Source organism: Protomyctophum bolini, assembly GCF_963924005.1.
Source record: "Protomyctophum bolini genome assembly, chromosome: 18".
Taxonomy (NCBI): Eukaryota; Metazoa; Chordata; class Actinopteri; order Myctophiformes; family Myctophidae; genus Protomyctophum; species Protomyctophum bolini.
Genome location: NC_137879.1, coordinates 409,142 through 422,500, shown reverse-complemented (window position 1 = coordinate 422,500; position 13,359 = coordinate 409,142). Strand labels below are relative to the sequence as shown.

Here is a 13,359-nt window from a genome sequence, read left to right as displayed (position 1 = left end):
TGGAGTAAAAAGTAAGAAGTACAATGTTTACATCTTGAGATGTAGAACTTTGTACAACGAAAGTACAAAAAGAAAACTCAGAAGATTGTACTCAAGTACAGTAATTGAGTAAATGTAATTAGTTACTTTCCACAGGTGGAATGAATACCATTACGTGAGTACAGTGCAGTGCAGTACAGTACAGTACAGTACAGTACATTGCAGTGCAGTGCATGAAATGCTCTGATTACTTCACTATTAATTACATTCGTTACTGGTACGTTCTACAGCCAGGCTGTAGGTAGACAAAGTACTCACGTTGGTTTACTGGAGTAAAAGTATCAAATACCAGAGAGCAGAGATACTACCTCGTTGTTGTACAAGTACAAGGTTCAGGGATACCTTGTTGTTATAAAAGTTGTTATAAAAGTAACAAGGACGGAATTCAAAACATTTAGTTGAGTAAAAGTACAAAATAATTGGCTAGAAAAGAGCGATCTACAAGCACTGTGAGCTTGCAGATCGGCTGTTTTTAAGAGCACTGTGAGCTTGTAGATCGGCTGTTTTTAAATGGCTGTAATGTAGACACAGGCCTGAAGGGGTTAATGTGTGTTTTGTCATAATAATCAGTGGATTTCAAAGTACTGCAGAATGTGGAGGTATTTATGTACAAATACCTCCTTATTCTGCAGTACTTTAACTATAAAGTACTGCAGAATGTGGAGGTATTTAAGTACAAATACCTCCTTATTCTGCAGTACTTTAACTACACATGGACTTTGCACCACTGAGTGGGCGTGGCCTCTTCATCACCTCCTCGTCTTCATCACTGACCCTGGATGTGGTTGATGTGACCCTGATATACACGCACGCACGCACGCACGCACGCACACACACACACACACACACACACACACACACACACACACACACACACACACACACACACACACACACACACACACACACACACACACACACATTTTATTGAACATATTTTTATTGCTTGCGAATTAGTTTCATAACGTTATCGTGGTTGTAATGCAAGGTGTGTGTGTGTGTGTGTGTGTGTGTGTGTGTGTCTGTCTTTATGAGGGGTGAAGGTCGAACTGAGACAAGCTGGAGTTGGAGATACATTGTTTTCAACGAGGGCGGCGCAACTATCAGCAATTAGGCAGTTTAGTGTGCAACACGACGACTGTTTTAAAGTATTGTACAGTAACAACTAAAGTCTCTGAAATGTTTATGTTGTTCTATTACAAAAAAAACCCATAAGATCATTAAAGCTGGGCTGTTGCCTTTCATTCTCTGAAGCCACACACTGTACCTTCGACAGGCAGCCTCTGTAGACATTTTTAAAGCACAGCTCAAGACCCACTTCTACACCCTTGCTTTTAATTGATCTTTTATTTTTTTGTTATTCATGTCTTCACTGTATTGCATTACTGCTTGTTTTACATATGTTTTATGCCTTGCTTTTCTTTTCTTTTTTCTCCATTGCTCTGTAAAGAACTTTGAGCTGCATTTCATGTCATGAAAGGTGCTATACTAATAAAGTTTTATTATTATTAGAACCTCCATTGGACTGAACAGAATAACACGTCCCTGTGGATCAGTACCCTGAGAGACACACAGAACCTCCATTGGACTGAATAACACGTCCCTGTGGATCAGTACCCTGAGAGACACACAGAACCTCCATTGGACTGAATAACACGTCCCTGTGAATCAGTACCCTGAGAGACACACAGAACCTCCATTGGACTGAACAGAATAACACGTCCCTGTGGATCAGTACCCTGAGAGACACACAGAACCTCCATTGGACTGAATAACACGTCCCTGTGAATCAGTACCCTGAGAGACACACAGAACCTCCATTGGACTGAATAACACATCCCTGTGAATCAGTACCCTGAGAGACACACAGAACCTCCATTGGACTGAATAACACGTCCCTGTGAATCAGTACCCTGAGAGACACACAGAACCTCCATTGGACTGAATAACACATCCCTGTGAATCAGTACCCTGAGAGACACACAGAACCTCCATTGGACTGAACTGTCTCTCCTACTGTGAACTAATTGATGAAATAAATGAACTAGTCCCACGGCTTACCGGTTCTCCAGCCAGACATCTTGGACAGCAGAGCAGGGCCACGCCCCCGCTGTGGGCGGAGCTTACCTGGAACAAAATAAACGGTTTATAAATATTAGATCATAAAATAGATTATATTTAATATGATATAATAATTATATCATATAGTAATCACACTATGGATATATTTACAGACAGACAGACAGACAGACAGACTACTGCAATTCACTCTTCACCTGTTTAAACAAATCAACCACGGATCGCCTCCACTCCAGTTCATTCAAAATGCTGCAGCCAGGGTAGGTACCCTCACAAAAACATGCAGTAATCCTGGGGCCTATTTCACGAATCTTGGATTAACTAATCCAGGATATAGGCCAAAGCGAGGCTTTTTAAATCCTGATCTTTACAGCCTGGTTTATTCCGTTCCACTAAAGCCAAGCGAGGCTCAGAATTGGCGGATTTGGCGAGCCGGGCTCAGCAAGCCTCGCTTACAAGCGCGTGCACGCATTCCTTGAAAAGCCATGATGCCGATCATAGATTTCTTGAGCGAGACCAATCATGAGCGAGGCGAGCAAATCTGCAGGGAGAGCTGCGGCTTTCACCGATGAGGAGCAAGAAAATCTTATGATATACTACGAGGAAGCCAAGGAAATAATAAAAAAAGGGAAATACAAGCGCCATTAACAAGGCGAGGGAGAGAGCGTGGCAAAATATTGCAGACAGATTGAACGCGTAAATTGTAAAGCATATTATATATATAGGCCTATAGTCGAAGTCCATAAATATATAATTCAGTGAACCTATAGCCCCGAGTTGTGGAGGGTGAGCTATAGTTCCAAACGAGCTTAAACTTTAAGGGCACTTTCTCGAAATAGCGCACTGAGCTCATTTGTGCAATGCAAACGCCAAACTAATAGGCGAGTGCGCTCCGGATTCGGTACGGTATGGAATTATATCCTACTAATTATCTACATGTATTGTGCACCATGAAATGTTACATTACATTAAGTCTGTCTGTCTATCTGTCTGCATGCACTGTAGTGTCACGATTGCATGGCATGGCAATACCGATTTTTCAGAATGTATTATTCCATCATAATTTGAGCCTATAAATATTATAATACTATATTTCTAAAACTATGAAACATTTCAAAGATTCCTTTTCAGGCACACATGTCCACCGTAGGTGTAGGATGAACCTAAATAGGTTTGAATGGGGTTTCTAGGTGTAAGTATGTAGGACTATGGGTGAAACGTTATAATGGTAATATGTTGTAAAACAATGAGTAATGGTAATATTTAGTGGTTTTCACTTTTACAAAAAAAAAATAATATTATTATTATTCTTAACCGTGCACTTGCACGACAGCAAACCTATTCATGGGGAACATTCAGCAAAAGCAGCTGATCTACAAGCTCACAAGCTGTCATGATGTTGTGCAGCCTATAATTTTGGTTATTTGATTTTATATAGTGCTTAAATTAGTCCTTTAATGCAGACCGATACAAATAAGGCAACATAAACCCATAATAATTGAATAAATCTGGAAAACATCATTGGTTTGTGATCAGTTTGACTGCTTAATGAACAGTAAAGACATCAGGATTAGGTTAAACCTGGCTGTTAGCCTGGTCCGGAGCAGGCTAAGTCCAAAGCATAAGTTCCCATGGTAACTTATGTAGCATCCCTTTCATGAAACCGAATCAAGCCTCAACATATCCAGGTTAACTGGTTAAATTAATCTGACAAGATCAACCAGCTTTCATGAAACCGGTTAAGCACTGATCCAGGATATATTAAGCCAGGATATGTGTTAAAGCCCGGCTTAATCTCTAATCCAAGTTTCGTGAAATAGGCCCCTGGTCTCTAAACTGCCTCCCCCTGGCCAGCCGGGGCGCCTGATGGAGGGGAAAGGAACTGGTTGGAATAACGTGTTCCTTCCACACGCTACATCCAACCAGGGAAACTCCCCCCTGTCAGGTTGTAAAGGAGCAATTTGGACACTCAGGCATGAAGGAAGCATGAGTTCAAGTCCGTTGCTGGTTGCCACCAGGTTGGTGGAGGGTGTGTAGAGCCCAGGATCACATTAGATAATTGACACAGGGGTTACAAAATCGTGGGATAAAACTTATATTGTGGAATGCCCTCCCATGGGTGTTCGAGATCCGCAGCCTCGCTGGACATTTTTAAAAATCAACTCAAAACTTTGCTATTTGCACAAGCTTTTCCTAATGTAACATAATGGTTGTGTTGTTTATTTTACTGTCTTGTTATTTTTTCTTAGATCAATTGTATGTTCCTGTTTTTTGTTTGACTATACTATTCTGTCGTATTTTGCCTGTTTTTAATTTCTGCATGTAAAGCACTTTTCTCTGTGAGAAGTGCTACATAAATAACATTTACTTACTTACTATATAATTGTTGTTTGTTTGCTGCTGCTGCTGTTGTTGTGATGATGTCACAGGGCAAGACGTTTCCATTGGCCACTGATGTTGTGATGTCACAGAGCAGGGCGTTTCCATTGGCCAGTCTGCTTTCTGACGACACACCCCCCCGTTGACGCACAGACGCTTCTGTAAAAACACATCAATCAATCAATCAATCAATCAATCAATCAGCCTAGAGATCCAGGCAGTGCGTCGGCCAGTGGTAGAAAAAGTACTCACAATGAATTGATTTTTTAAAGTGTGGGACAAAGGGCTGGCGGCCCTTAAAAATCACACTTATGTGGAGGAGTGCTCTTATCATTATCATCATCATCAACATTACTGTGGCATAGGAGCGATATTAATATTAATGGGCAAACGCTACATGAGCATCAAGAGCAGCACCTCCAGACTCTGGAACAGTTTCTACTTGTCAACAATTAGACTGCAGAACAAGAGCTAGGACTGCCACACAGGAGGGACGCCACACAGACTGAACTGATTTGGTCTCCTTTTAGTAGAGACTACTCTGTATATTATACACGTACACATAGGCTACATCACTTTATTTAATTATGTCTATATGCATACATATTGTACCATGTAGTTTAGTCACTATGCACTTTCTTTCTTTTAACTGCAATGATGAGCTGCTGCACAAACAAGACTTTCACCCATGTTAATGTGATGTGACAATAAAGTTTGATTCTGATTCTGTTATATTATAATAATAATATTAGTAATAATAATAATAATAATATCTCAAACTTATATAGCGCTTTTCTGAGTACCCAAAGACGCTTTACATGGGGGGTCTTTACAGAGATAACAACACAAATAAAAACTACTTTATTAGAAGAAAATAAATAATCACTAGAAGCTAAAAAACATTAAAAGTGAAAAGGGTTAGCTAGGGAAGGCAATGTTGAAGAGGTGGGTCTTAGACTACTGTCTACCTGTTCCATTATTGTATAATAATAGCATGTTCTATTATTACTGTAGATAGTTATTGTTACTTAAAGTTATAGTTAATTAAAACATGTTATTATTGATAAGACTACTGTTTACCTGCTTCATGGAAAGCTACTGTTGTTTTTAAATAGTCCATATAAATAAAATAAACTTGACTTGACAGTCAATAAAAAAGTATGTTTATGCAGAATGTTTTCAAATGTGTGGAAATGTTTTGAAAATAGCAGACCTACAACCTTATTTACAAATAATTATTATTATTTGTTATTATTATTATTATTATTAGTCTTTGATCTTTACCGTCTCCTCGTGGCCCCGCCCCTCCGTCTCGAGACGCCGTTTGCTGTTCTTGTGCACGAGCTGCTGCATCAATGTCTCCATGACAACCACGCGCGCATATAAACCATATAAACACACACACACACACGCACACAAGCGCGCACCCCCTCCACACACACAAACACACACAAACACAAACACACGCACACGCACGCACGGTGTAAACAGACAGGAGGTGAACCGCTCGAGGCTCCAGTCAGGATGAGCTGCTGTTAGCCTGTTAGCATGCTAACAGAGGACACACACTGTCCTCACGTCACTTCCGTAGGAGGGAACGCTGTTCTGACGTCACTCGCGCCAAACGGACTTCACAATAAAAGTTATTTCATTGAACGTGATCAGATGAAATTGTCAGTGGTGGAAAAATTACTTTTTTTTCCTTCACTTAATTAAAAGTATCAAGATTCATTTGATTTCCTGTTTTTTAATAGAAGTGTGTATTTGTACGTCTCTGATGAATTGAACATGGTGGACCCTGTAGTAAACCAGTGTAATGTTTTATCAGTGTGTCGTCCTCAGTAACAGTCTCTGTATTGAGTTTATTGTGAAATGAACCCATTCTGCAAACTGTTAATAAATACTTCAATCAATCAATACTGTAATGTAGAAGTAATAATCCTACATCATCATGCCTCATCCTCCTCTAGTCTATATGACTTCAATTCTCCATTAATTGTCTCTACCAGGCTGAAGGCATGGGGAGACTCTGTCCGTCCGTGTGTGTGTGTGTCCGGTGGTGAGGTGACCACCGCTACGGTGGTGGGGTGACCACCGCTCCGGTGGTGAGGTGACCACCGCTCCGGTGGAGAGGTGACCACCGCTCCGGTGGTGAGGTGACCACCGCTCCGGTGGTGAGTAAAAACAGAGAGAAGGGCTGGAGCGGTGGTTTGCTCTTCACCGCGGCTCAGTGACGTCATGTTGTAGATCGGAGGTCACCTCACCAGCGAAAATCCAGACTATGAATAACGCTTAAAGAAGAAATGGCACGCTTTTCATTGGCCTATTATAGCGCCACGAGGAGGCCTCAACCTGACCTGCCCTGGTGGAGACCTGTCCTGTTATAGCGCCACCAGGAGGCCACAACCTGAACTGCCCTGTTGGAGACCTGTCCTGTTATAGCGCCACCAGGAGGCCACAACCTGACCTGCCCTGGTGGAGACCTGTCCTGTTATAGCGCCACCAGGAGGCCACAACCTGACCTGCCCTGGTGGAGACCTGTACTATTATAGCGCCACCAGGAGGCCACAACCTGACCTGTCCTGGTGGAGACCTGTCCTGTTATAGCGCCACCAGGAGGCCACAACCTGACCTGCCCTGGTGGAGACCTGTACTATTATAGCGCCACCAGGAGGCCACAACCTGAACTGCCCTGGTGGAGACCTGTGTCCCGAGGGGCACTTTTTCTAGTTGTCAATGAAATGTAATGTTTGTGCACGACAAACACAGGCGGTCAGACAAGCCTGCACCTGTCGTGTGCATGCATGCGTATGCGTGTGTGTGTGCATGCATGCGTGCGCATGCGTGTGTGCGTGCATGCGTTCGGACATTTTTAACAAAATCTTATTTAGGCAGATACTGTATAACTTTATTTTTTAATTTTTTTGTATGTATTGATTTAAGTGAAGTGCATTGAGTATGAATTATGATATATGTTATTGATTGATTGATTGATTGATTGATTGATTGAAGTACAGTACAATAAGTGAATGTACTTAGTTACTTTCCACCGATGACATCATCAGTGTGCGTCACAGGGCTTCCCTTGAAGTCTATCTGTGATCAGCACATGGCTAATGTCAACAACGCACACACGCACGCACGCACGCACGCACGCACACACACACACACACACACACACACACACACACACACACACACACACACACACACACACACACACACACACACACTCTCTCTCCCTCTCTCTCTCTCTCTCTCTCTCTCTCTAGTATACAATCTACAAACCTATATGGAGCTTGCAGAGGGAACTTGTAGATCTGCTCTTTGCTGTGCCACTTTGTAAAACTAACACAACAGACCACAACATATTGCTCCTATAGGCTATAGAGGTTTAACTTTAGTGTAATGTTTGTTTTAAAAACGCCAATGAAGGGAAAATGTACGTCATCTTGTCCCTAAACACATACATTAAATGCCATTAACAATAAAGACAATTTAATGTTTGTGTTTGCACCGTTTGTTTTACATCACCATTACATCACCTAATCAACATGAGTTAGACTTTAATATATCAGTGCCCCTCACTTCACACGGGTGTGATTTTAAATGTTTTTATTTCTCAAAATAGTAAGATATTTTATATAATGTATTCCACCAACAATAATACAGTGATTTGTCTACTGAAGTAATACAATTTCACATCAAACCCCTCCAACAAATGGACTTTATGTTAGATCACATGATGTTAAAAAGCCCAGATGTACAAAGACTACAAACTCGTTGCTTGTGTGATCTGTGATCTTATAGATCTGTGATCTTGTAGATCTGTGACTGTCATTTTAAGAGTGTTTTTGGCGACACCTGTTGGTGTCTCTGGCACAGTGTTTACAGTCGGTTTGAACTGCGATTCCCACAATTCAGTTCAAAACGAAACCAGTCACTAATTATGCATGATCCTGGTGTCCAGGAGGTCACAGTAACATGATCCTTGTGTCCAGGAGGTCACAGTAACATGATCCTGGTGTCCAGGAGGTTACATTGACATGATCCTGGTGTCCAGGAGGTTACATTGACATGATCCTGGTGTCCAGGAGGTTACATTGACATGATCCTGGTGTCCAGGAGATCTCAAAAAGCATTTATTCAGAAAATAAATTAAAAGAAATAAAGTAACAAAATACGTTAAATAAATAAATGAATTTAATGGATAATTAAATAAATAAATAAGTAAATAACATGTCGGTGTGTTGGCAGCAGCCTTTGACAAATTGTAAATAATAAAATAAACATTTTAAGATGAGGGTCCCCGGCACCAAACATACGTACGTACGTGCGAGTCATGAGCGAGCAGTGTGTTTTCAACGAGGCAACACGACTGTTTTAAAGTATTGCACAGTAACAAGTAAAGTCTCTGTCGTGTTTATGTTGCACAACAATCTAAAATAAAGGGATTTAAGGTCCTTAAAGCTGGGCTGTTGCCTCAGGAGTCCAGTGCATTCTGAGCGCTCCAGGACTTTGTAACTCTGCACCAACAGAAGTTTATGTAGAGGAGCCTCCATCGGACTGTCTGGTCACAGCTCAACAGCGCCCCCTGGTGGCCCAATGAAGTGAACGGAGTTGTCCTAACTCTGGTGATCTGATGAGCAGATCTACAAGCTCACAACACATTGTGGTACAGAATGTGTTGTGAGCTTGTAGATCTAGCCTGGATGGTCACTGCCAGCCACAGCTCATCGGCTCCCCCTGGTGGTCACTGACAGCCACAGCTCAGCGCCACCATGTCGTCGTATTGTTTCAGAACGACGTTCTCGTCCTCGTCGAAGTACAGCAGGCTGATGGCCTGCAGTTTGTCGGGCACGCAGCAGGGGGCGCCGCCGTCGTCTCCGCGGGGCGTCAGTTTGAGCGCGTGCATGATGCTGCGCACCGTGGCGTGGTTGGTGGCGCGCAGGTTCTCTCCCAGCGGGAAGGGACACGCCCCCTCGCAGCTGTAGGCGTTGTAGCCGCGCGGCGAGATGATCCAGCCGCCCCAGCCGATCTCCTCGAAGTCCACGAAGAGCGGCGCACGGCGGCACGGCTGGGGGCGGGGTTGCCAAGGACCCGCGCTACGCCGCCGCCTCCTACTGGCCGGGGAGGGGTTTACCGCGGAGTCGCCCCCGCGAGATCCACCAGATCCTCCAGATCCTCCAGATCCACCAGATCCACCAGATTCATGTTCAGCTGGTGATTAAAAAAAAAAAAAAAAATTAGAACGTTTATCTATATATAATGATACAGAGATCCACCGTCATCTGGTGGTTAAAAATATAACAAATGAGAAATGTTACCTCTATACGATACTATATTATATTATGATATGATTTACCTTGTTTATTTATAGAGTTATAGATCTAAATGTTGTTTAGAGTGAGGCTACATTGTACCTAGTAAATAGTAAATAGTATAAACAGTAATTAGTAAAAGTCGTCACCAACCTGTCGGTGTGTCATCAGAGAATAACACCAGGTATGCATTCCTGTTCTCTGGCGCCCTCTCTGGCGGGGTGGAAGAATGCAGGCTGCTCTGTGGCGCCCTCTCTGGCGGCGTAGCAGAATGCAGGCTGGACACCAGCAGAAAGCCATTTTTGTCCTGGTTGTTGTGAAGCCATGTTGACACCTGTCAATCACACATACAGACATTCAATCGTCAGAACGTCGATTCACTTTTACTTAACAAATTGGTGCGTGCGTGTGATGCGTGATGTGCGTGCGTGTGCGCTGTGTGTGTGTTCGTGTCTTACCGTTAGCGTGACGTTGAACACCTCCCATCCCTGGGAGTGAAGTGGGAGGAGTCTGGAGGAGATGAGCTTCCCTCGCCATGGCAACGCACCGCCTGCTTCCACCTCGTACAAATCCACCTGATGAGAAAACACTATTATTATTATTACTGTAATCGGCTGGCTATGACGCTTACGCACAATCTGCACCTCCGCACTTCCATTTAACAGTACAGCAAAGTCCATAGAGACTCTAAAGTCCATAGACTAGGGTTAGGGTTATAAGGAAGGACGAGCTCCTCTCAAAAATATCACGTTGATGACAGTCTAACAGATCTAAAAATGAAAATATACTTTTCATTGGATCCCTGTTTATAACAGGGATGTGCGTGCGTGCGTACGTGTGTGCGTACCTTGTAGAAGTGCAGGTTCTTGGGGTGAGATCTCTGTTTGGTTCTGAACCAACGGAACTCGGCTTTGATCACCTTCTCCTCTCGACCGACGGCTGACAGGTTGAAGAAATGGAACCCTCCAGGACCTGCATGTCAACAACACTTTATTATTATTACCTTCCGGGACCTGCAGGTCAACAACACTTTATTATTATTAGACCAGAAGACAGAGACGTGTGTTTTCAACCAGTCTGACGTTCATTAGAAGGACAATATCAGTCTCCAGAAGCAGAGACGTGTGTTTTTAAGGAGTATATCATGGTTTAAATGGAGTTTGGAGTTACAGTGTGTTTAGGAAAGGGGGCGTGTGTGATAATGAAGTGAAGAGAGCGTTGGGGTCACCTTTGTCCTGCAGACTGCGTACGATGTTTCCCTTCAGGATGTCCTTCTGGCTCCGGGGGGTCCAGGGGGTCCTCAGGGACCCCCGACGGAGACCCCCAGCCTGCCGTGGGGACCCCCAGGGACCCCCGGCCTGCTGCACGGTGTTGAACAGATCCACCATGAAGAGAGGAGCCTTCCTGTGTCTCTGGATGGGACCCTGACATGAAGAGAACATCTTTAAATATGCTGTTCCAGGGACCCCCATCTTTAAATATGTTGTTCCAGGGACCCCCATCTTTAAATATGTTGTTCCAGGGACCCCCATCTCTAAATATGTGCCAGGGACCCCCATCTTTAAATATGTTCCAGGGACCCCCATCTTTAAATATGTGCCAGGGACCCCCATCTTTAAATATGTGCCAGGGACCCCCATCTCTAAATATGTTCTTCCAGGGACCCCCATCTCTAAATATGTGCCAGGAACCCCCATCTTTAAATATGTTCCAGGGACCCCCATCTCTAAATATGTTCCAGGGACCCCCAGAAAAAGCTTCCAGTTAAACTAAATAAAATAAAGTAAGACTTTTCACACATTACCAACTAGAGAGAGCAAACTAACTGAAATAATATTTTAATAATTGAATAACAATAATTAATAATAGAACTAACCTTATGCTGCTCCGCGTCTTTCTCCCCGTAGTATTCCTCTCCGTGAGTCCCGTCAAAAAGCGACTCTTTCCCCGGCTCTGATGCATGTTTCTGCGGGTATTCCTGCCGGTGCGTCGCGGGGAGCTGCAGGGCAGACTCTTTCCCCGGCTCTGATGCATGTTTCTGCGGGTATTCCTGCCTGTGCGTCGCGGGGAGCTGCAGGGCAGACTCTTTCCCCGGCTCTGATGCATGTTTCTGCGGGTATTCCTGCCGGTGCGTCGCGGGGAGCTGCAGGGCAGACTCTTTCCCCGGCTCTGATGCATGTTTCTGCGGGTATTCCTGTTCGTGCGTCCCGCCACCGTGCGGGATGGCGAACGGGGAGACTTGCGGTGCGCGCAGCGCGCTGAGCGCCACGAGGACCATGAGCCACAGGGAGAGATGCTGGAGAGGACTCGGACGAGGAGACATGATGATGTTCTGATAGTTCACTGAAGACGTTCCTCTGATAAATAAAACCCACTGATGTTCTCCAGATGCTGAGACCACCGATACGATAATGTTCCTCTGATGTGGAGAATGAGACACTGAGAGCTTCCTCTGATGGAGACCTGCATGCATGTATATGTTCCTCTGAACTGGAGAGAAGAGATGCGCTCCTGACACCTTCCTGTGATCAACTATAAACACACTCAGCTGTGCTTCACACTGACTCTGACGACACGGAGACTTCAGACCTGGAGAGCTTTAAAAGCTGCTGATGTTTGTGAAGTCAAGTGTGATCCAGGAGCTGAATAAAAGATCTCTGGCTCCTTTGATGCTGATCCCCATTCATCCATGCTGATCCCTATTCATCCGTTCTGATCCCCATTCAGTCATCCTCAACCCTATTATGCATACATTCATTCACTGAGCGCCATGTGATTAATAGGTCGGATCAACATGAATAATCATGAATAATAATGAATATGTGTCATTTACATCATTTACATACCCCCCCCCCCCCCACACACACACCCTTCAACACGGTGTTAACACACCGATACTTCACTTTATATACAAATATAAATCCCTGCTTTGTTGTTGATGAGAATAAATTATAATGATGATGAAATATGATGTTGTTAATTCATTACGTCACACTGATATGGACCAGATGAAACACGTGATCATTTATTTATCATTTATTACACTAATAATGACCATATCTGGTCTGGTCAACATGACCTGATCATGCATTACGCACCGATTACGCACCAGTTGGAATACATGGCGCATTGGCTGTGTGTGTGTGTGTGTGTGTGTGTGTGTGTGTGTGTGTGTGAGAGAGAGAGAGAGAGAGAGAGAGAGAGAGAGAGAGAGAGAGAGAGAGAGAGAGAGGGGGAGAGAAAGTTTGACTTTTTTCTATATTCCTGCTGATCATTAATTATAATTTACTTTTTGACAATTCATTAATAATTGCAGCAGGAATTAATACAATGCATTTGAATGTAAATTGATTGAATTATTTATTAACAGTTTGCAAACAGTGGCCTAAAGTCATACTGTTGTTGTTACCCGTAACCCTAAAGTTATACGATTTTACAATAGATGTTAAAATAACACAACAAGGCTTTCAATTGTTTCCATTCTGGTCCTATTTGTGTATTCAATTCATGGACACATGTTCCATGTAGTCATTTAGAGGAA

At 43.5% G+C, this 13,359-nt stretch overlaps 1 long non-coding RNA gene across 1 annotated transcript; it reads right to left on the bottom strand.

Annotated features, from left to right (window-relative positions):
• Positions 1-629: 629 nt before the first annotated feature.
• LOC308332534 lies at positions 630-6,039 on the bottom strand. The gene is made up of 4 exons (XR_013965719.1): positions 5,782-6,039; positions 4,495-4,656; positions 2,101-2,166; positions 630-835 (listed from the first exon to the last, which is right to left on the bottom strand). It is a non-coding gene; the product is annotated as an uncharacterized lncRNA (long non-coding RNA).
• Between the last annotated feature and the right edge of the window lie 7,320 nt (positions 6,040-13,359).